A 25,791-nucleotide genomic window follows, 5' to 3' on the forward strand; every position below is an offset into this window, starting at 1 on the left:
GATGTCCTCCCTCTTTGGGCTACTGCTCTGCAATGTATTAGCTCACTCCATCTGTTGGACAGCTCATATATGGCTGGTGTACACCTGACAGGTGTCCTGTTGTGGAGGATTCATGGGTATATTTGGGATAGCATGATCAATGCAAACCTTCCACATGCTCATAGAATGCAATTGTCAAGGATTATGCAGAGTGGCCTGTATACTCCCCCAGCATGGGTCCTTTGAAGTCTTCTACCCCAGTCTTCACAAGTGCAAAGTCTGCTTTTGATAAATACACTTTGTTTGCAGTGACAACCTTGCCTGGGGGTGGGGATGGGATATGGATGTCCAGGGAAAGGTGGGTATGGTCAGATATCAACAATGGTGGTCTACCTCTGGTGTGGAACAGGGAGTACCCATGTTGCAGATGGTCAGGTGCAATATGTATTCCCCCTTGTGGCTGTGGTGAGTGGTCCTGCCATAGCACACGGACTCACAAATTGTAGTGGCTGTAGGGTAATGTTGTAGAGGCCTGAGTAGTTCCCACACATAATATACCTGTACCTGACGTTAACAACTGGAATGGTGTATGTGAACACCTTCATATCTTGGCACTGTTCCCAGGGAAGCAAAGTGTGTGTCCTGGATGTGGGAGGGGTGGTCTGAACTGGTTGTGTTGTGTGTTACAGGTCCGGTGGTCATGAAGCATGGTATAGAACATAACCTGCCAGTGCTGATGTGCATATCTGACCCTGAAGTAGGTGGCTGCAAATGCATATATATGCTATCCCCCACCTGACAGGTAGTAATAGATGTACATACCTCTGTATAAATAATGATGTCAGCACCCTATAAATACTGCAGGTGCAGAGCAGGTGTTCAGTAATTTGGATAGTGCGCTCTGCTAATGCGTTTCCCTCAAGTGTCATAATATAGTTAAGTAGGGGTTTGAATCCTGCAAATGTTCAGTGTGGGTGAGCGGGGTTGGTGTGTGTGAGAGAAATGTCCCTTTTGGCAACTAGGAGAACACACTACAGGATGCACATTCCCCTTTCTAAACACTGATGATGTCAGCACCCTATAAGTACAGCAGGAGAAAGGAAACCTCCCAGTAATGCAAATAGCGCGCTCTCCTAATGCGTCTGTATTGAGTGTCATAACATAGTTAGGTAGGGGTTTGAATCCTGCAAATGCTCAGTGTGTGTGTGTGTGTGTGTGTGTGCAATTCTGTGTGAGAAAAATGTCCCTTTTGGCAACTAGGAAAACACACTACAGGATGCACATTCCCCTTTCTAAACACTGATGATGTCAGCACCCTATAAGTACAGCAAGAGAAGGGAAACTTCCCAGTAATGCAAATAACACGCTCTGCTAATGCATCTGTCTTGAGTGTCATAACATAGTTAGGTGGGGGTTTAAATCCTGCAAATGCTCACTGTGTGTGTGCAATTCTGTGTGAAAGAAATGTCCCTTTTGGCAACTAGGAAAACACACTACAGGATGCACATTCCCCTTTCTAAACACTGATGATGTCAGCACCCTATAAGTACAGCAGGAGAAGGGAAGCCTCCCAGTAATGCGAATAGCAAGCTCTGCTAACGCGTCCATCTTGAGTGTTATAACATAGTTAGGTAGGGGTTTAAATCCTGCAAATACTGTGTGTGTGTGTGTGTGTGTGTGTGTGTGTGTGTGTGTGTGTGTGCGTGTGTGTGTAATTCTGTATGAAAAAATGTCCCTTTTGGCAACTAGGAAAACACACTACAGGATGCACATTCCCCTTTCTAAACACTATTGATGTCAGCACCCTATAAGTACAGCAGGAGAAAAGAAACATCCCAGTAATGCGAATAGCACGCTCTGCTAATGTGTCTGTCTTGAGTGTCATAACATAGTTAGGGGTTTGAATCCTGAAAATGCTCAGTGTGTAAATGAGGGGGGTTAGTGTGTGTGCAATTCTGTGTGAGAGAAATGTCCCTTTTGGCAACTAGGAGAACACACTACAGGATGCACATTCCCCTTTTTAAACACTGATGATGTCAGCACCCTATAAGTACAGCCGGAGAAGAAAAGCCTCCCAGTAATGCAAATATCGCGCTCAGCTGCTGCGTCTCAAACTAGTGTCATAGCATAGTTAAGTAGGGGTTTGAATCCTGCAAGTGTGTGTGTGTGTGTGTGTGTGGGTGGGGGGGGTAGAAATAGGTTATGTGCAATTACATGTGTGAGAGAACTGACCCTTTTGGCAACCAGTACAACACAGCAGCTGCTGCATATTCCAATCTCTACACAGAGATGATGTCAGCACCCTACAAGTACAGCAGAAGAGTGCAAATCTCCCAGTAATGCAAATAGCATGCTATGCTACTGCGTCTCTCACTACTGTCATAGCACAGTTAGTTATGGCTTTGAATTCCACAAATGCCACGTGTGTTTTTGCCACACAGAATGCCCATGTGTGTGGGTTGTTGTTCACAATAATGCATGACATCGATTAAACCAGTAATGGCAATGCACACAGATGATGTATGTATGTGCCAAATGCACATATATACCTGTGACCTTCAATAGTTCCCATGTCTGACGCCTGCCACATGTGAATACATGGTATTTGCACTGGATAACATTATGACTGTGGTTTTCTGTGCGGGTGCTGCATGTGGTATGTGTATATACAGTGTGAGTTGTATATGGTATCATCCTAGCAGCGAGGGATACACATCTGGTCTGGGGCATGTAGTCTACATGTTGTTGATGAACAGGTGCTGCATGTTTTCACCTGTTGTGGGAGTGGTAACAAGTTGTTCCATAGCAATGCAGTGACTACATGCTAGGAACCTTTCATCTAGGGTGTTGTAGTTACAGTAATTCATCAGCATTCAGTAATACTTCAGCATTCTTGGTGAGGGTATGATGCCAACCAAGGTCAGGGTCATACCAGCCTGTGCCACATGCTCAGAGAGCCCTTCTATGTTCCCTATCATGTAGTCCAGGGAGGTACATCACAGGTCAGCCATAGTGGCATGGACAATGACTAAGTCATATGTGTCCATGCCGCTGACTGACCCGTATGCTTGTGTTATGTGGTGAACCATAGTGCCCCACGGGCATATCACTGTGACCTTCACCTTGTCCAGCCTGGTGAGCGGGACCTCACTGTACCAGACAATAAAGGTACCTAACACAACTGTAGCAGGTGTGTTGTCTAGCCATACAGGCTGTGACTGGCACACAGGATTTGTGTGCTATGTGTTGCACGTGCTGTGTTCCAGCTTAACATATGCCTGTATGCCAGCTGCAGAGGTGTCTGCTGCTCAGGCAGGATGCTATTCTGAGGCTCCATGAATGCCCCAGTGTGTTCATGTATTTGGATTGCTGTCAGTGTAGGTCTACATCAGACTGGTATTGTAGTCACTGTAGTATTTCATGCCACCTGACAGGTTATGCCAGTACTGAGTTCAGAGTGCTTAGTCCCCAGTTTGGCTATGTGGTTGCATCTCACACATGTGTTGTACATCCATGTGTAGGGGAGAGGGTTGACTGTGTACATGTGGCAGCTGTGACATTGCCACATGACTCACATATTCCACAACTGTACCATAGAGGTGACTGACAGGTGACCTTTGCACATGCTACCATAGTATTGTGATTGCCATGGTGATTAACAGCACATAGGGCCAATGGGGAACAAGGTACAGAAGGTGAGTATGCGAGGGTGTAGTGCCTGTGATTAGTTAGCACTGGCATATATGACTGCTCACGTGGTCAAATGCCAGGTAAGTGATATGCAATGTGTCACAGGCAACGTACATGCGAACAGGACAAACAGTGACGTTCTGCCAAGTGAGACATGGACATACATATAGTAAGCTATGCAGATGTCACTAGGAATCCACAGAAGCTCTGTAAATCTGCATTGCAGGTGGAATCAGTGTTCCAGGGTAACTGCAAGCAAACATGCATGCAAACAAAGCTACAGTAAACAGGGCTGCATGTAGTCTATTGTACAACAAACAAGCTGTACCACTTCCAGTAGGTAACAGTGCAAATATGCAGGCACTATACACATGTACATGGAAATACATAGGTCAGATGGCCAGGGTCCAGTCTCAGCGCACACAAGTGTACAGACCATGTACCGTCAGGATGTACAATAACCGGATAGAAACCCAGGTGCTCACACCTGCAGTAATACACATGTCAAATAACAGACACTGAGCCTTCACTCAGTGGTTCCATACTTAGTAGGATGTATACTACCTGTCCTGCCACCACAGTATCCCTGACATTTATGGGGACTCTCCCTCCTGTGAAAGTTAGTTTTGTGTGTTGGGGCTGTCTAGCATGGTATGAGATGCGAGCTTGCAGTGCTAGGGTGCTCCTGTGTGCCCTGTACCAGTCGTGTAGTACTGCACACATATCAACATCCTCAAACATCCGCATTGCAGAGTCCACTGTGGGCAACATGCCACTTTCAGTTTACATGTCCATCATTGCGTATTAATACTTTCGTTACCTTATCCCCTGTGCTACCTATGTATGTGGCCTTCTGTTGACATCCTTACCACCAGTATGCAAACATGTGCAGATGATACACTATGGCACTTACCATGGGTGTAGACAACAGTACAAGACAATCATACCATTACTGCATCAGGCATGCTGGGATATACCCACAATTATATCAGCACGCAGTACTGTTAACAACATGATACTATTACTACACGTCTATGTAGTCACCCTGTGCATCAGCAACATGTTAACCTGTACCTGCACTGATGTTACAGATTGCATGAGGTGGCACAGTTTCATCATATGCACAGGGTGTGAACTTGGTATGCCTGAGTCTGCCACTGATACCACCAATTGACATGTATGTGTATGTGTGTTGGTGAGGGACAGCAGTACAAGGTGGGGCAATGTTGATGCAGTGTGTGCATGTATGCGGTAGCCCTAGGTGTTGTCAATTCGCATGTGTGTATGGATGCACACAGTTCCACCTCATGGCTGCCATATGGACAGCCACAGACTATACCTGCCAGGTCATACAGATCAGTGCCTCTGGCCATGGACATGGTACCTGTGCCTTGCAGGGGTGCTACGGACCATATCCGGTACCAATCCAGACTGGGTACTGTCATCAGAAGCAGGTGTTCGTTGACTGGACACAGACCCCTGTTGGGCCTGTCCAGAGCCACGTGCACGTGGTCTCCTGGGGCGGTCTGATGACAGCATAGACCCAGCATTGCTGGGGATGCTGCTGGCACTATGGGGGAGGCCGCGGCCCTGTTGTCATCCGTGATGACTGCCAGCTGCTGCTGTTGCTGGCATACACCCACATCGACGTCTCAACCATCCACCATTGTCCTGGCTCATGGAAATGTAGTTGTGGAACTGATCTAATATGTCCCCATAATGTCTATCTATGACATTGGTGAAATTACGAATGGCAGCCACAATGTCACACATACTGTCAGTCATGGCTGTGCAACATGCTGTCAGCTCCCTCAGACCCTGTCTGGTGTACTGTTCCATTCATGACTGTGCCTGCATGACAGCCCGAAACATAGCTGAGGTTGTAAGACCTCTGTGGGCACATCTGACAGGGGCAGTATGCCCACGGATGCTCCCACGAGAACCCCTGGACATCTGTCTGTGTGGTACCATCTCACGGCCATGCCCATGGCTGCTGTGTGGGGAAGCATGTGCCACAGATACCACATTACCCTGGTCAATGCCCACTGTATCCTGTCCATCACCTAGGGACAATGGTGACAAAGGATGTATTGGCAGGATGACTGTGCGCATTGATAGGGTTGACAGCTGTGTACTGTCAATTGGCTGACCAATGATGGACCCTGGCACACCTTCCTGTGCCATTACACAGATGTCATCATTATCAGTACCCGTGGCACCTGATTCAGGTTCCCTGCTGCATGACACCAGAGCAGCACCAGAACCTGTGGGAGGGAAACAGGAAACACAGTTTACAATGTCTACACAATGTTACTAGTGATGCACACATGCACACATGCACATATGCACAGGTGCACGCGTGCACAGGTGCACACATGCACACATGCACATGTGCACACGTGCACAGGTGCACACATGCACACATGTACACATGCACACATGCACATGTGCACACTACTCAGTATGCGAGATATCAACACACAGACACAGACACACCTGCATGCATACACAGAGCACTACTAAGTGAGCCTAATATTACTATTACTATCAAGACTATTAAATATATTGTTAATACACACTCACCAGCATGGATAGGCTGCATTGCTGTTACACCGGAGGGACCTGCAGAAGTGAGGAAATTAATGTCAGTGGGCAAAACTGTGCCATAGTTACTGAATATGATACAGGTCAGTAGTACAACAGTTGCCTTTCACAGGTCAGCTGCTGATATTGAGAATATCACACTTGCACAATAAATACTATGATGACAGCTACAAACCAAGGACACACCTCACACATGCATTAACTACCAGTGTACACAACAGTCAACTATACATATGGCATATTACCTGCACACTCGTAGTCATGGTGCTGTGTGGCTCCAGCCTCCATCATAATGCAGGTCTGCTGCTGTTGTTGTTGGTGGGCTGGAGCCACAACACTTATGAGTAGTCCCTCCAGTCTGGTGAGTGGGGGATGTGTAGCCACCCCACCACCTGTGGCAACCTGTTGCCTGTGGATATCCGACGCACTCTGACGGACATTTCTGATTAAATCACTGCAGTGATGTCGTACCTGCTCATATGTCCTATTATGCGTGCCTATGTCATTTACCCGATGGACCAGGTCTTGCCACAGTGCAGCCCTCTCCTGCTAATTCTGGCTGGTGCGGGAAAAGAGTATTGCATAATCCTGCACCAGGCTCTGGTGTATTTCCTCATCCTCAGCTGCAGAGTATGCTGGATTGCGCCATGGTCCTGAAAAAGGAAATAAAATGATATCAGCAAAATATGTCAGCAGAATTTGGCACACATACTACACATGCTACTCATCTGTTTTGACACAACATATCTCACATATATAGCATCTGCCTGTCTGTTGGTGGATACACATGTAAATGGCCAGGTATCAGTGCTCAGCCAACAACTGTGCAACAGTACCTGGCACACTCCATACGACATACTACCAAACCCCAGCAGTCAGAACACTGATTCAGGTCCAAAGCACCTCCTCACTCTGGAGGTTTGTATCGAGGTACTGTATGGGGTACATCATCAACTACTGTGATCTGACCACAAACTAATTGCCCTGGATATACATATCTCACCTCCACCACCAGCACAAATGACTACAGTCAATAACATTTCAAACGCAAACTTTACACTTCGTAAGACTGAGATGGTATCCTTTAAGCCCACTGGGCCAGTGGAAGCCACAACCCACAATGCTGACTCCTTCACAAATGATTTCTACGGACATCTCCGAGAATGCATGGATCATGCAATCCCATATAAGACCAAGACACTCTGCACAAAGGGGAAAGCATCCTATTTGGTGGACCCCAGCCATAGACAGATTGTATAACAAAAGATGGAAGCTACTGCAAGACAGAGCATAATTCCATAAAGGTAAGGCATGTCTGATCAGCACTAGTAAAGAGCTATGTTCTCTCATACAAACATCCATGGTCAACTTTGAGAGGGAAATCACCGGGGACACTACAGATAACCACAAGGCCTTCTTCAGTTATGTTAGAAACCTGGTCAGAAACCCTCCAATATGCTCATAGTTAGTACACAAAAACAAATAATTCACTGAACCCACAGATATTGGCAACATTGTGGCAGATAGGTTCAGTGCAATTTCCTCCCCTCCCTCTCCCCCAAATGAAGACATACTTATCCCAGCTGAATGTAACCTCACTGTCATCACAGATGTCCAGGTGAGAGCCGCCCTCAGAAAAGCAAAAAACACAGCATCAATGGGACCTGATGGTATCCCCGGTTGCATGCTACATGAACTCCAAGAGGAGCTAAACACACATATAGAAGTGCTATGTAACACTAGCCTGACTACAGGATATGTACCTGTACACTGGTGTACAGCAGCAGTGGTTCCACTCCACAAAGGAGGCACCTCTACATACCAATACAATACAACACAATACAATACAACACAATACAATACAATACAATATGCCATTGCCCCTGGGACTACAGCAGCATACTGTTCTGCTACCCTGACCATTGTGACATGTGATGTGATGGTACCTGCTCCTGTCAAACAGTTACACAGGGTGACTCATATGGCATATTACCTGTCTGACTAACATTCAGCAGGGGAATGTGTGACATGTACTCATGGGGAGTCTTGCTTCTTAACGCTGTGTGGTTTATTGCAGGGTATGTCTTATCTGTGGGTAGGAAACTGTACCTCCACCATGTGCTCTCTACTGTGGTGTCAAGGATGACACACAGCAGTCATTTAGGTTGTGGATGGTGTGAGGTGTTACTATGGTTGTTGGACATCTGTCATGGGTGTGACAAGTATGTAAATCAAGGAGTGGTAACCTCTATGTGGGTAGTATGTGTGCACTCTGTGGTGTTGTCAGTCACTGTGTATTGGTAATGTGTTTGAGTGCATTGTCACAGTGTCGTACATGTCACTGTGTCCTTCTCCATATCTGTAGCTGTCATGTGAGGTACATACCGTGGCAGCCATTGTGTGGTGTGGAGGGGTACACTGACCTACATGTCCATTGCTGACACACCATGTCTGCTGACACATACCATGTACAGGTATTCCAGGAATAGTGTGCCACTGTGACTATCATTGGGGGGACTATTGTACACATTTATGACCCTGTTCACCCCTGACACATGCAGAGGTGGGCAGCCAATCACATATCTGGTGGTTACTGGTGTAGGTGATTTGAAATGGGGTATGGTACTCCAGTTTCGACACTGGTGTTCACTCCATGCCTTTGTCACCAGGCACCTGTTGCAATACATCTGTACACATGTGCCTCACTCAGAATATATATACATCTCTCTCTCTCTCTCTCTCTATATATATATATATATATATATATGTATATATATATATATATATATATATATATATATATATATATATATATATATATGTCTGTATACATATACACATATATATATCGATGTACATATATTGCTATAGATATGGTGAGCGGAGTGTGACAGAGGGGGTGAGAGTGACAGAGGGGGTGGGACAGGGGGAGTGTGAGATCATCATATACAGTCATATCTGTAGATAGTCAGATCTGTCTATGTATATGTATCTACATATATCTATATCTGTATGTGTGTATTACATATATATGTTTCTACATATTCTATCTACATCTGTGTTTGTATTCCTACATCCATCTCTATCTATGTATACATATATGCATATATATATATATATATATATATATATATATATATATATACATACATACATATATTGACATACATATGTATCCATATGATAGATAGGTATATCAACATGTTTGTTTACAAAACTGTATACACACACTAACATACTGCTAAACATACATAACTGTGAAACCTACTTTGTACATTGCACTACAACCTACATTCAACCTACATTGATATGTGCACATAGATGCCCTCACATACATATGTATGTACAGCCTTCACTGATAGTTGTTGTATGTCCCCTGCCCTATGCACATCTTCATATACATATAGATACAGACCATTGACACATATGGAGGGTTCACAGTATGTAGACTTTTAAAGTATTACTTTACATTACCTGTGTTTGTCACAGCTGCTTGCATTGCCTTTTGGATTGGTGTCCTGCTGTTGCTCCAGTTGACAGATGTCAGCTTTCTAGTAGGTTTTGTTGAGTGTTTTTGTTTTGTGTATGTTTTCTCTCTCTCTCTCTCTCTCTCTCTCTCTCTCTCTCTCTCTCTCTCTCTCCCTACCTCCAGAGGGTGCAATAAAAGTATTGCATGTGTGGACTGGGAGTACAGCATGCTTTTGTAGGTACCTGCACATGTCCATGTGATAGCCTCTGCACCAATTGTTAGCCAGCATTTGCTAATTGCAGCCAGTTGTGCACTGATTGCAGTTCTCACTGTGATTTCAGGACAGTGCTATAAAAAGGTATGTGAGATAGGCGTAGCCCTTTCAGAGTTTAAGGGCAGGGACCATGCTGGTATGCTGTGGACACTGTTATGTGAGTGTAAAGGTTAGTATCTCTCTCATATTTCCGGCTGTGTTGTAGATTAACATTTCTCCATTCATTTCTCCAGTTTCCTGCACTAAGTGTGTATGTACACTGACACCTAAGACTACTACTACTGTTAATGTGGGTGTGTGTGCTTTCCTGTGGGACATGTGGTGTAACTGGTATATAGCAGTGGCTCTTGCACTTTGTTGCTATGGCTTCAATATTTGCCCTTTACATTCACTACTTGTATGCCTGCTAGGTGTCTTGACTGTAGTGTGTTGCTGTGGCTTTCCTATTTTCCATGTACATTCACACCTTGGAATGCTTACTATATCTGCTAGGGTGTTACTGCATGCAGTGTGGTCTGGCCATGGTGTGGGCCTTGACATATATTAGGGTATTTGAGTATGCTGCTGAGCAGGACCCAGAGACTCTCAGGTGCATCTTTTATCTGCCTCATGGAATGGTACATATCAGTGGGGTACACCCATTAAATTGTCTGGTATTCTGCAGTTGTGACTGTGGGTTAGCATGAGCATATGTATTACTACACTATTTCCGACGTGCAAGTGGTGCATACTTTCAGCACTTCATAGTTACCATTGCATGTGTTGTAACACCTTTCTGCCTACTGTTTGTACATTTCACAGGGAGTCTGTGGGGCATCCCTGTAACTCAGTCACTGTTGCTATGTCTAGGCTCTTAACTATTCAAATATGGCAGTGTCAGACCTCTCAAGTGTACAGATATTTGCAGGATGTCCACATTTTTGCCTCATATTTTGGTCCATATCTCATCAACAGCTTTTTCTGGCAAATCACTCAGGGCTCAAGTCAGACTATAGTGACAAACATTTCAGTTTCAGACTTCATACCCTTCCAAACATCCAACATAATGCAAAACTTGTTACTCTCTCAACTGTCTAAGTTTGTTGGAGCAATATTTGAAATGTGTCCCTGTTTTTGGGCCTTTGCTCCACATTTTTTATTACTTAGTCCGGATGTGTTGCTGTAAGAGGTTGTGGGGTATGGACAGTGATTATCCTGCTGTGAGTATGTGTGTGGCTTGCAAGGTGCTACAGTGACATTATTACCTACTAGCTACCAAGTAGCATGGCTGTTTCTGTTCACCCACTACTATTATAGTAATCCACTACATTTGACAGTAAATATACATGACATGCTTTGTGTACTACACATCCTATATTCTCTTTACATTCATTCCTACTATTGCATGATATATTTATTGTAGCACAATGTTCTTATATAGTAGTCATGGCTTAGTGGTAAGTCATGCAGACTACTGTTTCCAAGGTCCTGGGTTCGGGACTGATAGTGGGATTTCATTTTGCTTTTGAGCAGACTACAGGCATTGTCATTCAGAGTGACTAAGGCACTTATAAGCAGTTGTAACCGGGTTAGCGCTGGTTTGCGCGGAGCTCACGCATGTGCACTGGCGCTCAACTCCGCGCATACCCGCTTACAACTGCTTAAAAGTGCTTACTCTTGCGCACAACCACGCTAATTTCTTTGAAAGAAATGAAAATGGGGAGACAGGAAAGTGGTGAAAAAGGGGTTACAAAGAGGGTAAGACAGTAGGGAAACAAGCTCGGGTTTTGCAGGAGGGATGTAGGTAAGGCTCATAGCTGCCCATTTCTTCATCAGCAACAGCTGTGCATATGTTTGTAATTTGGTGTGACATTTGAAACCTTCCACCCCTGAGAGAGGTGTAAGGACAACAATAATACTTGTTGTACAGCCAATTGTAATTGACAGTTTCCATGTCCAGCAGACATGTGTGCAAAATGGGCAGCTATGTATGGGGCGTAATTTTTTGTGGGTACAGAGTGCCTTTTTTTTTCAGGTGAGAGTGGTATGTCAGGTACAGGAAGTCGGTATAGCTGGGGAGGTAGGTTGGGTAGGTTAACAGACAAGATAAACAAGATGCATACAGGGGCGGTGTATGACACATGTGGGGGGGTTACACAATTGACGGGGATGGATGTTTGGATATCTCGAGCCCATGAGCCCACAGATGGCAACAGTGGAACTGAGATCCCCACCCATGGGCAGTTGCCACTGTGCCCACTGCCCTGGATGGGGATGTGCTGGGGGCTATGTAGGCCGGGCAGCAGGCACGCCCATTAGTTGTGCCACTCGTGCCTCAAGCTGGCATAGGGGCCCAAGAACAGCGTCCCGGATCTCCCTACGCACCACAGTCCGGACATTACGGAGGGTGAGTGGATGTTCTCCTCCGGCCACACTTGCAGAGGGGGGATGAGCCCCATCCCCTGCAGTGCTTCCACCCACAGGTGGCACAGGGCCACTGGAGGAGGGTCCGGCCTGGGCACTACTGCCAGGTGCACTCGCCAGCTGAGGAGGGAGAGGTGGGTCCACTGGAACTCGCCTTCCCTGTCATCCTATGTTTTGCATTATGTTATGACAGTTTGGGTTAGTAACATACAATACCATCCACAATTAGCTGTAACAGCATGCATTAGTATTCCCATTAACCAAGCACCCATATATTCAAACCATTGAACAGCAAGCATAACACATGCATAATTTGAACAGCAATGCACAATCCAACAACATGCAGGGTTGATTTATGGCAACAGGCCATCAGGTTTGGATGTATGAACAGGGCAGATGCATCAACTTACATGCAAATATGTATGAACCAACAGGACAAATGTCCAGGGGTGTTAACTGTGATTGCACATACCAATTTCACGTGGAATGGATTATATGTAGTTATAGGGTAGGTTGAAGAAAATTTAATTAACAACTTCAAATACCAATACATATGCTGTACATTTCTAATAGCTGCAGATATATACACACTACAGTTCTGCCTACAGTTTCCTATGTGATAACTACTTCAGGTTGGTGATAGGAATGTTACTGCTACATCAATATACATTTTCATTTTTATTCATACACATTCATATCTGGCTCTGTTCAGCTACATAATCCTGCTACATTTGCTTTATATAGCTATAGACAACTGTGGATGTTTGGTATTTCAGACAACCATACTATCTGCATATTGCAGACTGAGAGCAACATATCCAGATTTTGGGACACACATTCCAGTTGCTGTACCGTTTTCAACACATGTTACTGTTTGGTTCTGCCTGTCACATTCATTTCATTCTGTACTGACTGCAGTATACTTTATTCAGAAGTTATTACTACTTTATTGGTGGATTCATAACTCTTTCTCACACTCTCTCACTTGTTTTATTTTTACAATTCAGGATGGTACTTAATTCTAGGCTTTATTGACATGTTTTACCTGCAGTTATAACAATCCTTTCCAACAGTCTCACTTTTGTCATGTTTCTGTATTTCAACAGGGATATATTTCACACGAGTTTTACTCAGCTTCTGCAGCTGTACTTTTCAGCCTGCTGCAGGTTATGTACTATTATATTACAGGTGGGACATCTTTATTTCAGACTTGTTTAATTTTTATGTTTGGATTACAGGCTGCATCACACTTTTGTAATCAAGCAATACTTGCAAACCCTCTTACACTGTTACTTGCACATTTTATTAATTAGTGACTACACTGCACTTTTTTGCTAACTGTCATACTTATATATTTATTTACAGTTACAGGGAGAGAATTACTGACCTGCCTGGTGGCGCAACCATGCCAGCCTATTGCCATAGGCTCGACGGTTCACAGAACGGACACCTGCAGCTGTAATATAAATAAATTAATATTGGAATACACATCTCCATAATATCAGCTAGGTTAATTTCTTACATAAATAATTAGCTGTAACTTACTCAGTAGTGGGGAGTTGGGCATTTGCCAGGCCTCCTGGATCCAATGGTTTTGTTGGTCCTACTTCCATCTCTTCAGGTCCGCATGGTGGTGACGGACCTGCTCACCAGTCCTTGGTATCCCTGTGGCACTGGTGAGATCATGAGCCAACCGGTCCCATGCCTCAGCCCTATATGCTCCCCACAGGACCTGGCCCTGCATGAGTAGGGCCTCATGATTGTGGACAAGGAGCCAAACCATATATTTGGACTCCTCAATGCCCCACCTCTGTGCTCGGAAGCAACTACCCTCACCTACACCTGACATCCTGGCTGCAAGTCAGTTCTGCAATCGGTTATGCTGTGTATTCCCGCCTATGGGACTTATATATGCCGTTTTTCCCGCACTTATCTGTGATTGGCCATTTTGGAATTGTATCAGCTTCACAAAACCTGCTTTGTCATGCTCCTCTTTCTATTCATTCCTATATATATGCTATTACTGCATTTCTAAGTGTAACTGTCATGGCTTAGTGGTTCAGTACTTTGACTATGGTGCATGGTATCCTGGGTTCAAACCTGGCCATTGCTTTTTATATTTTATGTCTGTCTACACAGGCTAGAAGGTGTGTCTGTGTAAAGGCAGCTTTGATACAGCTTGCTCAACGTTGCCTGTCGGTTAGCTTGTTGGCGCAGCTCTGCGCAAATGGGTTACGCTGGTTTACGTGTCATCTGGCTGTCAGCACGCATATTACGCTCAGCACAGCTATGGGCACACAGTTTCAGCGTGTTAAAACACTGCTCAACCCCGGGCACTCATTTTACACCTGTTAAACCACTGCTCACCTACGGGCACTCATTTTATACCTGTTAAAACACTGCTCATCTACAGGCAGATGTACTCAACTTGTTAGACTGTAGCTCAGCTATAGGCACATCTGACTTTTTTTTTTTTATTATCTTACATTTCTTCAAAATACATAGCCCATTTCATTACATTTTACAGAAAATATAATTTCATATGTGTACATATATGTCAAGGACTTGTTTCATGCTTATTTCACTAAAAATAAAAATTGATGTTGTGGGGGCTCGAACCATGACTGCCTCCTCTTCAGCTGACGTCTCTACCGCTACGCTATTGCTTCTTGGCTTACTTTGCATATTTAGTTCTTATATGCTTTTCCATTGACTGCTAACTGTGGCTAAGCGACGGGCACGCCCGCGCAAACGAGCGCACTCATGGGCAAACATCTTTACAACTTAAAAAAATATATATAAGATGTTCATTTATACATTTTATGTTCATACTCTGTGGGGGCATGTGTTATGTTGTGTTTATTCACATTTATACGGACTCTGTCATGGGGGTTTACTTTCGGGACTTTTACTCTTCTGGGGGTGTGTCCGTTTACAGGGCTCGGCCTACAGACATGCCCCCTACTGTCTTCCATGGACCATGTTAGCCTTAGGTGTGATTCAGCATGCCCTCATGCATATGCATGACATGCTGACATCACACTGTTTAACTGCAGCCCCCGTGTAAGCCTTGTAACTCTTACACGAAGGCTTCATGAATCCTGCCCACAGTGTTTAAACTCCATTTAAATAACAGAAGGAACTAAATCACATGATACTAGGTCACATGATTATTGAGCCTCCATGTGAAGGACCAAATTTAAAGTGATAAAACTACTATTAAAATGCAAGTAAAAAATGAAGGTAAAACTGACAGGTTCAAAACAAACTGTCTCCAAAGCCTTCAGTTTTAATAAGCATGAAATAGAAATAAAATCATTTAACCCTGGCAGGCTGCCTGCATTTAATTTGAGTTGCCAATACAGCTCACATTTCTCCTGCCGAGAGCCATGGTGCAAATCAGTTAACACCCTCTCTATAACAACAAACAAACATATGATCAGGAAAACTTCTGATGTGTTTAGCTATAGAGTTACTTTCTTTTTTTGTTTTTAATGTCATTGTTATCTTCTGAGATGTGATATTTGAAATGGCATTCAGTCTTGCCTATGTAAAAGGCTGAACGGCATTGACACAAAGCAGCATAAGCAACACCCCTAGTAAACCAGTTACAAGTTTCTTTCATTTTGAACTTAAAAATAATTTACTACAAAATGCTCACAAGGGGATAATAAATTTACACATGGAACACACCCACACAGCCATTCTAGAACTGGTGAACATATTTGTTTCTACTTGTAGTGTTTAGTTTGTTTTGTTTTGTTTTTTCAAAACAATACTATATTTCAAACTTCAGGCCAATAGCCATTCTCTCTCCTATCTCAAAGATCTTAGAAATATATATACATATTTAAATTCTAAACTTTCTACTTCACCGCCAAATCCTATCACCCACACAATATGGATTTAGGCTAGGTCATAGCGCCACAACTGCCCTCATCTTTTATGGACACAATAGAGCCTGAGACACTTGTAAAATTGTCTCCTCCCTATTCTTAGACCTCTCAAAAGCATTTGACACTGTCTCTCACCCCTTACTTCTAACCCAACATTCTAAGACTGGCCTTTTCGCAATCCTCTCTCAACTTAGCTGATAGACGACAGGCTGTTAAATGGCAACATTCCCTCTCTCCATAGCTTAACATCTCTACTGGAGTCCCCCAAGGCTCCATACTGGGGGCCCTTCTATTCAGCATTTTCATCAATTGTTTTCATTCTTTACTAGATCAAGGATCACATATTCAATATGCAGATGACAACTATTGTATTCTCTGGCAATTCCATGTCTAATCTACAACATACAACTCAATTGGCCTTTACCTCTACTGAGATCTGGCTGTATTACAATCAATTATTCCATAACCCAAACAAAAGCAAGCTCATGTTATTCACCCCTAAAAAGTCAACCCCCTTAAACAAAGCCCACTTCATTGTACTTTCTCAAAGTAACAGTAAATGAGATTTTCCCACACAAAAGGATTAGGAGTAATTACAGACAAATACCTGAAATTTGACTTACACACACAGCATAACATCAGCAAAACCCACCAAATGTTAGGAATCCTCTACAGACACACACTTCCTTAGCCCCTCCACTAAACAAGCCCTCACTTCTACTTACCTGTAACCCTCCCTCATCTATGGTTGCCTCTACTTACTAACCTCCAACCCTCCTTAAATGCTAAGCTTGAGGCTTGTTATCACAAAATCACCAAATCTGCTACAAGCGCCAAACACTCTACCCATCACTGCACTGCTCTTCACTCTCTGAACTGGCTAGAACTGCCACACTACCTGAGCTACCTGCAACTGACTACTGCATACAAAATAATCTTTAAAGCATCAGACTGTCCTGTTCTTAGCTTGATATTTAGTTACTACCATCAAAGGAGGCCTCTCAAAACAGAGACTCAGCACATTTTGCTGGTACAAAAACCGAACCTGCCAGTCGGCCAGCTTCTCTACACTTGTATGGTAGCCACAAATTGGAATGTCCTACCATTAACCATTAGAACTACTCAAAACTCTGCCTCTTTCAAACTTCTCTAAGAGACTACCTACTTTCTATATAGAATTGCACCTTCTCTCCACCTCTCAAAACCTAACTGCTTCTGCTTAATGCAGATACTGATGTTTAATATCTATGTATCAATACCAAGTAATAGTCTTGCTGCATAACTTCCAGAAATATCTATGAAATGTCAGTCTGTTTACCTTAGTTGTTCTTTACTTTTGTCAATGTATCTTACCCATAATTCATCCTACTGTAAATATGTTACCTTTGTTGTATGTACTCATTTTATATGTCCATCTCTCTCAACTTTCTGATTTGAAAGCCTGCATTTGCACTTGTTTCTTTCCTGTAACTAGTCTAGTGCAGATACAGATTCTTAGTTTTAGCACTTAAATTTGCTTATTCATACTTAACACTTGTTCAGAGCTTGTTGTAAGCACTAAATAAGCTACTAATTACTATAGCACTCAACCGTCCTCATTACCTAGAGGAAAACAGTTTTTGCACTTACTTTCCTCACTTGCTTAGAGAAAAACAGCTCTTGTACTCAATTTCCTCACTTTTCTAGAGGAAAATTTTTTTTTATTCAGGCATGTCAAAGGGTCTGCTCCCAGTGTTCTCTCTTGTCTATCTGATGAATCTGGGCATCTTGGGGCAATGTAGAAATTGCCTCATGTACACAGACAACCCTCTCCTCCTACCACCCAACACTACAACCTGTGAGAGATGCATTTATCTAGCCAAACTGGAGGTAAAGCTCTCTGCAACCAAGACTGAACTTGACATTCAAGAGGAGAAGGTAAACACTTGCACCACACCACACTTATCACATAGTCTCACTAAACCTACATCACCAAAATCCACACATAGAAACACAAAAACATTCACAGAGGCTCAAAATAATAATCTGCCCAAGCAACAGAGACCTCCAAAGCAGAAACCCAAGCAACTTCCACCCGCCAACACATCCCAAATGACACATAGCTCAGAGACTCAGTGTGTCACTCAACCACAGCCAATAAGGCAAAACAATGTATCCAACACACTAGTCATAGGTGACTCTATAGTCAAGCACACTGATGTCCCACTCACTGGGCTAAAAAAGAAGAAGGTTACTGTCAGTTGCCTGTCATGTACCAGGATCCAGCACATAACCCACGTACTCAGGTCACTCCACAACAAGTACAAATATGACTCTGTCATTGTCCATATTGGTGTGAACGACCTGAGACGTACCTCCCTGGACTACATGAAAAGAGACATGGAAGAGCTCTCTGATATTGTAGGCCAGGCAGGTATGACCCTAGCCCTGAGTAGTATTCTGCCATCGCCCAGAATGATACCACAGTACAAGGTCAAAATGATTGACTTCAACAATTGGCTAAGCTTCTGGTGTCATTCTAAGGAGATCCAGTATCTGTCTGCTTGGGATGACATGGTTGACAGACCATGATGCTTTGCCAGAGATGGCCTGCACCTGTCGCCCCTGGGATTCCAGACACTGGGTAAGAGGCAAGAGCTGCCGCCCCTATAATGACTTTTTTAGACAAGGTTCAAATGACAAATTCACCACCAAAACAGGAAAAGGCAAGCAAAAACTAAGGGTAATGCTACTCAATGCTAGAAGTCTAAATCTCAAAATGCACTCACTCGAGGCACTCCTTAAAAAGGAGAACATCAATATCTGTGCAGTGACTGAGACCTGGTTTAAGGCTCTAGAGAGCACCCCTGCATTACCTGTCTACAACTCATACCACACTTTTCGGCCATGTAACCTGGACCAGAACACCAAAGGCGGAGTGTCCATATTCATTAAGGATATCCACACATCCAGGCTAGTTGCTCAGCATAATGCATCCAAGGTTATCCAAGTTCAACTAACTCTGGGCAAAACTGCAATCCAAATTGTAGCTTGCTACAGATCCCCCACCATGCCCCAGGATTCCCACTCCTCTTTTCCTGATGTACTGGAAAATATTAAGGTTCAACCAAACACCCTAATAATGGGCGATTTCAACTACCCCACCATTAACTGGGAAAACTACTCATTTACCAACTCCTTCACACAATGCTTTCTAGAATTCATAAACTCCAATGCCCTGGATCAACTTATCCACACCCCCACCAGGGGCAACAATATCCTAGACCTAGTCATTACCAACACGAGTAACCGGTGTTCCACACCTGAAGTCAACTCCTCGTTGGACTGATCTGACCATAAGCTAATCACCCTTGATATTCACATCCCGCGTCCACCCCCCATTAAGGAAACCACGGTAAAAAAATTTCTCCAAAGCCAGCTTCTTAAGACAGAAGTGGTAAACTTCATGACACCCATGCAGATGGACAATACAGTTATGATTGCTGAATCCTACACAAATGCACTCTATAAGCACTTACATGAGTGCATGGATTGTGCTATCCCAAACAGAACCAAGATGCTAGCCTCCAAAAAAAGGAAGCCAATCTGGTGGTCCCCTGCCATAAACAAACTGTACAACAGAAGGAAGAAGTTGTTGCAAAAGCAAGTAAAATCCCATGAGTGGAGAAGCACACTGGTCAGCCTCAGTAAGAAGCTGAGATCCCTTATAAGATCCTCCAAAGCTAACTATGAAAACAAAAGCGCCACTAATTCTAAGGACAACCACAAAGCATTCTATAGCTATGTCAAGAATCTCAATGGCAACACCCGGATCTGCTCTGAGTTACAGCACAATGGCAGGAAAATTACAGAACCAACTGATATTGCCAACATCTTGGCAGATAGGTTCAGTGCTAACTTTACCCCCCCCACCCCCTAATGGGCCCATATCTATAGAGGAAGAATGCAGAGTCCCTGTAATCACAACTACACAGGTAAAAGCTGCACTCTCTAAAGTAAAAAACACAGCATCCATGGGACCAGACAACATCCCAGGCTGCATTTTACATGAACGTCAGAAAGAACTGGCTCCCCACCTAAGCATCATGTTCAGCCATAGCCTCACATCAGGCTTTTTGCCCACTGAATGGCGTACAGCAACAGTTATCCCATTCCACAAAGGGGGAGCTACCACTGATCCCAGGAACTATCGCCCTATTAGCCTAACGAGCCTGGTCTGCAAGGCCATAGAACATATCATCATGGAACTCATAAACAAAGACATTGGTAACCTCCAAACTCTGGATCCCACCCAGTTTGGGTTTGTGAAAACTCCTCCTGAACCTGATTGACTTCTTTGAGGTAGTCACCAAAGCCATAGATGAGGGTAAGGGTACACACAGCCTATCTTGACCTCGCCAAGGCTTCCGACACCATCCCCCATTCTGGAATTATAGCTAAACTCACTAAACTAGGTATAAATCCCTACGCCACAAGATGGGCTGCCAACTGGCTCACTGACAGAACCCACACTGTAAAAGTTGCACATTCCAAATGTAACCTCAAACCAGTGACAAGTGGAGTACCACGGGGTTCTGTCCTGGGACCTCTCCTGTTTGGTATCTACTTCTCTGAAGTACAGTTTAAAACAGAAGGTCTCTGGCTAATGAAATTCGCAGATGACTGCAAACTAGGAGCTAAAGTCGAGTCCCCAAATGATGTGGAAATCCTACAGAAGGGCCTCGATGAGACAGATGCCTGTTGTCAAAGCCATGGCCTCAAGCTCAATACCAAAAAATGCATTGTCATCCCCTTTGGTAAAAACTCTGTACCCATGAACTACTACACAGACAGCAGCTTACTTAACACTGAATGTGGATAAGAGACCTTGGAACCTAGGTGGACAGTAGTCTGTCCTTTGATAGTCACATTGCCACAGTAGTCAGAAATCCTTCTATGTGTCACACCTCATTATAAAAGGGTTCTCATCCAGGAGAAAAGAGGTCATTGTTCCCCTCTATTCAACTCTCATTAGACCCCTTATAGAGTACAATGCCCCTTTTGGAATGTACCTCACAAGACATCTGCAGCAGCTGCAAAGGCCACAGATGTACCTCACAAAGAGGATTACTGGCCACAAATAGATGCCCTACACTGACCATCTCAAAAATCTCCAGCTTTACTCGGTAGCATATCATCTACTCTGAGGTGATCTCTGCCTAACATATAAAGCTATGTCAAACCCAGAGCTGTTGGACATGCTACACCTAAAGAAATCCCAATCCCTCCGAGCTACACACTCTAGTGACCTAAACCTTGTCACCACAATAAACAGGACATGCTGGAGGGATAGAGTCCTATCCCAGAGACTTCCCATACTCTGGAACAGGCTACCCACCTATGTCAAGCAAAGTTCCTTATTAGCACTCTTCAAGAAATGTCTTGATGAGTGGATGGGAAATAGGAAATACACTCCAGGGAACACTGCTGTGTCTCTGCTTGACAGTGGCACAGGAAAATAACTTTCTTGGGTGGTGTAAGCCAGGGAACCTTGTTGGCTAGGCTTACATAGGCCCTCAGGCCGATAGCCTAGTACCTACCTATGAACCTATATGTACATCAGTATGTTTATCTTACTTGTGGAACTTTTCTCCCTGGGCCTCCACTGAAAATAGGCTCACAACAGCCGGGTGGACTTCTTTGGTAAACAAAGGTAAATAAATAAATAAAATATACAACAAAAGGAAAACAAATTTGGCAAAATTCAGTAAGGGTAATTCCAATGAGGATAAAAGCTCTCTCATCAAACTAAACAGGCAACTAATAGGGCTAATTAGATCAAACAAATCCAACTTTCAGGTTAAAATAGCCTCCCAAGTGAAAGACAGCCTAAGGCCTTCTTCATCTATGTCAAACATCAAGGGCAGAACATAGCAATATCCTGAACTGGTGGTTAATGGTGCCACATTCTCTGAGCCTGGCAATATAGCAAACCTGTTTGTGGACAAATTTAGTTCCAACTTTATTTCACCCCTAATCAATCTCCAAGAAATACCCTCAAAAATAACCCCCCCCCCCCAACACTAACTAGACAGCATCTACTGGATGCACTCGCTAAAGCCAAAGGGACAGCCTCAGTGGGCCTCGATAACATACTACAACTATAGTCTTAAACCAGAATTTCTGTCACAAGAATGGATAACTGAGACAATTATTCCCCCTCATAAGGGATGACCTTCAACAGATCCCATTAGTCTGACTAGTCTTATTTGCAAAGTCATGGAAAGATTTATCATGTAAATTATAAATAAGGACATAGGAGACCTCCAGACACTGGGATCCATCCTAGTTTGGCTTTATCAATGGAAGGTCATGCTTAATGAACCTGGTTGACTTATTTGAAAATATCACCAAGGCAATGGGTGAGGGGAAACTGGTGCATACTGCATACCTAGATCTGGCTAAAGAATGTTATACAATACCCTATTTATGCATCATCAACAAAGTTATGGAACTAGGAATAAACTCCTTTCTAACATGTTGGATAGCTAGCTGGATCATGGATAGGAGCCAAGTTGTCAGGACAGGTGACGCCACCTCCACAAAGAGGACAGTCACCTGTGGAATCCCTCAGGGCTCTATGCTGGGCCTTCCCCTCATTGGCATCTAATTCCCATAGGTCAAAGCCAATGTTAGAGGCATCTGTCTGACCAACTTCACAGATGATTGCAAACTGGAAGTAATCAATGAATCCTCCCAAAACAAAAGCACCCTTCAGGAAGGCTTAAAACAGACAAATGTCTGTTGCCAAAGCCATAGCTTAAAATTCAATGCTAAGAAATACATTATAGTACCTTTTGGGAAGGCAGCCATTCCAGGGTAACTAAAAACACCCCCCTAAATGTTGATTGACTAGACTGGGATCTGTGAATTCATGTAGATAGTAACCTAGCCTTCAACCAACATGTGTCCAAGGGAGTAACAAATTTCTTCTATATTGCTCAACTTTTAAGTTAGGGCATGGCATTTAGGGCCAGATATGTCATTATGCCACTGTACATGTCCCTCATCAAACCAGAGTATAATGACCCTTCAGTATGTACCTGACCAGACACATGCAGCAACTGGAATGTCCACAAAGATTCCTTAAAAGGAGAATACAGGGAGTAAACATAATGGCCTATGCTGATTGCTTCAAACCACCCTGTTTCTTTACTTGGTATCAAACAGACTACTGATAGGTGATATTCTCCTGGCATACAAGGCATCCTTGGACCCTGTTTTGATGAACCTTTTACGCATCTGCAAAACGAACAGCATCAGAACTACTAAATCAAAATACCTAAATTTTGCTTGTAATATAAACAGGACATGTTGGAGAGATAGATATGTTCCTCAGATAATTTTCTTTCTCTAAAATAGGTTCTCCATCCATGTCAAACAGAGTTCCTATCTAACCCTATTTAAGTGCAACTTGAACCAATGGATGAGTAATCGGAAATTCACCCCTGTTCTGGTGACTATGTCTCTGATGGACAGAAACAGAAAATGTAACTTTATTACAAAGGCTTTTTGTTCAGAGTAAATAACAGACATTGGGTTTTATCTAATTTAACAGACCTTATTAATTTTAATGAAACCTATTTCAGACCTGTGCCTCTTACAACACCATCAGAAAAAGTCAATCTATGTAAAGAAAAGAAAGCCATTCACAAATTAACTAATTCTTAGTGTCACAACTGCCAACAATGAACCAAAATAAGACTCAATATATTAATAAAGTTAAGTAATCACTCAGCATTCAGTTTAGATTATGAGTCAGTCAGCAGCTATGAGGAAAATACTCAGGACAATGGTAAGAAAATGTACCTTTTGCATAATTTTAGGTGCTTGCATGGAAGAGAAACCTCTGTATAGTCTAGGTTGTGCCTCTAAGACTGGCTGCAAGAAAAGATTGTGACAGCAGTTTTAGAAATGCACGACAGTTATGCTGAGTTGTGCTCGAGTAGTCTGCATTTTGGAGTATTGTTTTACTGTTTACATAATTACATTCAGATTCTTTACCTAATATAAGCAATCTTTCTATTGTAGGTAGTGATTATTCATGTTAAAACTTGGTACCTAATCATCCTTCCATTGTTGTGAATGTACTATGTCTGTATATTGACAATCAATGTAGACTTTATTTTCCACATAATTCATCTTATGACTGAACATAATCCTTTGGTCAGTTTGTTTACTTGGATACTAAGTAAATAAATGCATTAATCAATCAAATAATCAATAAATACGTGACTGTGTAAATAAATAAATGAGTAAACGAACAAACTGATAAATACATAAAGATAAGTAAACCTGGGGGTCTATGTTTGCGCATCGAAAAAACATTACAGCGAACAGCTACTAAATTAACAATAAACAGCAAAAGTTTAATGTTTACAAAAGCTTAACAATGAAAAATAATTTACTGAATGGCCATAGTTGGCCAACATTGTGAGCGTAACCAACCAAGGTGGGGGGCTCAAACCCCCCCCCATACCATCCCTAACTATATATACTAACTCCAAGATTGCACTACAGTGGGGAATAGGACACATTTTAAAAAGTTCCTTTCACTTTCCTTGTGCATCATGGTAATACCTGATTGTTGGCCAGCTACGACCATTCGATGAATTATTTTTCACTGTTAAGCATGTTCAGGGAGTTAAACATTCGGTGTTGAACATTTGATTAGTAGCTGTTCACTGTAATGTTTTTTTTTCGATGCGCAAAAAGCTGTCCTTGGGCTTTAATGCCCTTTTTGTCCTTATAAAGAGATTTTATAAAAGCAGAAAATTAAGGCATGTAACTTCTAATAAGCTATGTCCTGTTGTACATGGTTTGATTCTCCCGATCCTCCATGACCTATTGTGTGATCGGGCAGGTACACACTGCTCCCAGGTGTCCTAGACAAAGAGGCAGGTAAACACGCAGAAAAAAAACCCCACTAATGACCAAACATATAAATAACTGTTTTGTATTAATAGTTTTTCTTCATACACTTAGTCTGCAACTTGCTACTAGCCGTTTTTTTTTTGTTTTTTTTTTTCTTTTTTCTTTTTTTTTTTTAATAAATTCAAATAAATATAATGCTACTATGAGAATAATTTAAGACAACTAAATAATGTTCTCCAACACACTAAGTCTTTCTTTCAGTGGAATGCCATATTAAATGAGCACTACAGAATTAGCACTGGGGTGATTTAACAGGTTTAAATCCTCAGTGCTTCTGCAGATATGCTACTTACTTCTCATGTAGCTTAAATACAAGGCATCTGATTTTCCTTATAGAATGTTAACCATAATAAAGATAAAAGAATAGTGCTTTGCAGAAAATGTAAGTAGTTTGTTAAGAAATGCACATATACTTTTAAACGGCTTATTGCCTTTTGACCAAAATCACCATTAAATAATTCAGAACCCAGTGTGTAAACTTGCAGATGAGAAAGAAGTGAATA

The sequence above is a fragment of the Protopterus annectens genome, chromosome 14.part0 (genome assembly GCF_019279795.1).
Source record: "Protopterus annectens isolate FY-2018-M chromosome 14.part0, PAN1.0, whole genome shotgun sequence".
Lineage (NCBI taxonomy): Eukaryota > Metazoa > Chordata > Ceratodontiformes > Protopteridae > Protopterus > Protopterus annectens.